Raw genomic sequence first — 4151 nt, forward strand, 5'->3', positions numbered from 1 at the left:
ATACAGTTCAAGTTTCGGCAATCAGGCACCCACCTGGAGAACAAGGGAATACAGTTCAAGTTTTAGCAATCATGCACCCACCTGGAGAACAAAGGCATACAATTCAAGTTTTTGAAATCAGGGGCCTACCTGGGAACAAGGGAATACAGTTAATGTTTTGGCAATCAGGCACCCGCCTGGAGAACAAGGAAATACAGTTAAAGTTTCGGCAATCAGGCGCCCTCTTGGAGAATAAGGGAATATTGTTCAAGTTTTGGCAATCAGGCGCCACCTGGAGAACAAGGGAATACAGTTCAAGTTTTGGCAATCATGCGCCCACCTGGAGAACAAGGGCATACAATTCAAGTTTTTGCAATCAGGCGCCTATCTGGAGAACTAGGGAATACAGTTAAAGTTTTGGCAATCAGGCGCCCACCTGGAGAACAAGGGAATACAATTTAAGTTTTCGCAATTAGGCACCCACCTGGAGAAACAGGGAATACAGTTCAAGTTTTGGCAATCAGGCGCCTGCCTGGAGAACAAGGGAATACAGTTAAAGTTTCGGCAATCAGGCGCCCGCCTGTAGAACAAGGAAATACTGTTAAAGTTTCGGCAATTAGGCGCCCACCTGGAGAACAAGGGAATACAATTCAAGTTTCGGCAATCAGGCGCCACATGGAGAACAAGGGAATATTGTTCAAATTTTGGCAATCAGGCGCCCATCTGGAGAACAAGGGAATACAATTAAAGTTTTGGCAATCATGCGCCTACCTGGAGAACAAGGGAATACAATTAAAGTTTGGCCAATCAGCCACCCACCTGGAGAGCAAGGGAATAAAGTTAAAGTTTGGGCAATCATGTGCCCACCTAGAGAACAAGGGCATACAAATCAAGGAGAACAAGGGAATATGGTTCAAGTTTTGGCAATCAGGCGCCCACCTGGAAACAAGGGAATACAGTTCAAGTTTTGGCTATCAGGCACCCACCTGGAGTACAAGGGAATACAGTTCAAGTTTTGGCAATAAGTCGCCCACCTGGAGAACAAGGGAATACAGTTCAAGTTTCGGCAATCAAGCGCCCATCTGGAGAACAAGGGAATACAGTTCAAGTTTTGGCAATCAGGCGCCCACCTGGAGAAACAGGGAATACAGTTCAAGTTTTGGCAATCAGGCGCCCACCTGGAAAACAAGGGAATACAGTTCAAGTTTCGGCAATCAAGCGCCCACCTAGAGAACAAAGGAATGCAGTTCAAGTTTTCGCTATTAGGTGCCCACCTGGAGAAACAGGGAATACAGTTCAAGTTTCGGCAATCAGGCGCCCACCCAGAGAACAAAGGAATGTAGTTAAAATTTTCGCTATTAGGCGCCCACCTGTTGAAACAGGGAATACAGTTCAAGTTTTGGCTATCAGGCACCCACCTGGAGTACAAGGGAATACAGTTCAAGTTTTGGCAATAAGGCGCCCACCTGGAGAACAAGGGAATACAGTTCAAGTTTCGGCAATCAAGCGCCCATCTGGAGAACAAGGGAATACTGTTCAAGTTTTGGTAATCAGGCGCCCACCTGGAGAAATAGGGAATACAGTTCAAGTTTTGGCAATCAAGCGCCCACCTGGAGAATAAGGGAATACAGTTCAAGTTTCGACAATCAGGCGCCCACCTAGAGAACAAAGGAATGCAGTTCAAGTTTTCGCAATTAGGCGGCCACCTGGAGAAACAGGGAATACAGTTCAAGTTTCGGCAATCAGGCGCCCACCTGGAGAACAAGGGAATACAGTTCAAGTTTCGGCATTCAGGCGCCCACTTGGAGAACAAGGAAATATAATTTAAGTTTTGGCAATCAGGCGCCCATCTGGAGAACAACGGCATACAATTCAAGTTTTGGCAATCAGGCGCCCACCTAGAGAATAAGGGAATATAGTTAAAGTTTTGGCAATCAGGCACCCATCTGGAAAATAAGGGAATACAGTTCAAGTTTTTGCAATCAGGCGCCCACCTGGAGAATAAGGGAATACAGCTCAAATTTTGGCAATCAGGCGCCCACCTAGAGAACAAGGGAATGCAGTTTAGGTTTTGGCAATTATGCACCCACCTGGAGAACAAGGGAATACAGTTCAAGGAGAGCAAGGGAATATAGTTCAAGTTTTGGCAATCAGGTGCCCATCTGGAGAACAAGGGAATACAATTAAAGTTTTGGCAATCATGCGCCTACCTGGAGAACAAGGGAATACAATTAAAGTTTGGCCAATCAGCCACCCACCTGGAGAGCAAGGGAATAAAGTTAAAGTTTGGGCAATCAGGTGCCCACTGGAGAACAAGGGCATACAATTCAAGGAGAACAAGGGAATATGGTTCTAGTTTTGGCAATCAGGCGCCCACCTGGAAACAAGGGAATACAGTTCAAGTTTTGGCTATCAGGCACCCACCTGGAGTACAAGGGAATACAGTTCAAGTTTTGGTAATCAGGCGCCCACCTGGAGAAATAGGGAATACAGTTCAAGTTTTGGCAATCAAGCGCCCATCTGGAGAACAAGGGAATACAGTTCAAGTTTTGGCAATCAGGCGCCCACCTGGAGAAACAGGGAATACAGTTCAAGTTTTGGCAATCAGGCGCCCACCTGGAGAACAAGGGAATACAGTTCAAGTTTCGGCAATCAAGTGCCCACCTGGAGAACAAGGGAATACAATTCAAGTTTTGGCAATCAGGCGCCCACCTGGAGAATAAGGGAATACAGTTCAAGTTTCGGCAATCAGGCACCCACCTAGAGAACAAAGGAATGCAGTTCAAGTTTTCGCAATCAGGTGCCCACCTGGAGAAACAGGGAATACAGTTCAAGTTTTGGCAATCAGGCGCCCACTTAGAGAACAAGGGAATCCAGTTCAAGTTTCAGCAATCAGGCGCCCACCTGGAGAACAAGGGAATACAGTTCAAGTTTCGGCAATAAGGCGCCCACTTGGAGAACAAGGAAATACAGTTCAAGTTTTGGGAATCAGGCACCCACCTGGAGAACAAGGTAATATAGTTCAAGTTTTGGCAATCAATGCCCACCTGGAGAACAAGGGAATACAGTTTCAAGTTTTGGCAATCAGGCGCCCACCTGGAGAACAAGGGAATACAGTTAAAGTTTTGGCAATCAGGCGCCCACCTGGAGAATAAGGGAATATAGTTAAAGTTTTGGCAATCAGGCACCTATCTGGAAAATAAGGGAATACAGTTCTAGTTTTGGCAATCAGGCGCCCACCTGGATAATAAGGGAATACAGTTCAAGTTTTGGCAATCAGGCGCCCACCTAGAGAACAAAGGAATGCAGTTCAAGTTTTCGCAAATAGGCGCCCACCTGGAGAAACAGGGAATCCAGTTCAAGTTTCAGCAATCAGGCGCCCACCTAGAGAACAAGGAAATACAGTTCAAGTGTTGGCAATCAAGCGCCCACCTGGAGAATAAGGGAATATTGTTCAAGTTTTGGCAATTAGGCGCCCACCTGGAGAACAAGGGAATACTGTTCAAGTTTGGGCAATCAGGCGCCCACCTGGAGAACAAGGGAATACAGTTCAAGTTTCGGGAATCAGGCGCCCACCTAGAGAATAAGGGAATACAAATCAAGTTTTGGCAATCAGGCACCCACTTGAGAACAAGGGAATACAGTTCAAGTTTGGGCAATCAGGTGCCCAGCTGGAGAACAAGGGCATACAGTTCAAGCTTTGGCAATCAGGTGCCCACCTGGAGAAACAGGGAATACAATTCAAGTTTCGGCAATCAGGCGCCTACCTGGAGAACAAAGGAATACAGTTCAAGTTTCGGCAATCAGGAGCCCACTTGGAGAACAAGGGAATACAGTTCAAGTTTTGGCAATTATGCGCCCACCTGGAGAACAAGGGCATACAATTCAAGTTTTTACAATCAGGCGCCTACCTGGAGAACAAGGAAATACAATTTAAGTTTTGGCAATCAGGCTCCCACCTGGAGAATAAGGGAATACTGTTCAAGTTTTGGCAATTAGGCGCCCACCTGGAGAATAAAGGAATGCAGTTCAAGCTTTGGCAATCAGGTGCCCACCTAGAGAACAAGGGCATACAGTTCAAGCTTTGGCAATCAGGCGCCCACCTGGAGAATAAGGGAATACAGTTCAAGTTTTGGCAATCAGGCGCCCACCTGGAGAACAAGGGAATACAA

The sequence above is a fragment of the Nicotiana sylvestris genome, chromosome 9, assembly GCF_000393655.2.
Source record: "Nicotiana sylvestris chromosome 9, ASM39365v2, whole genome shotgun sequence".
NCBI classification, from domain to species: Eukaryota; Viridiplantae; Streptophyta; class Magnoliopsida; order Solanales; family Solanaceae; genus Nicotiana; species Nicotiana sylvestris.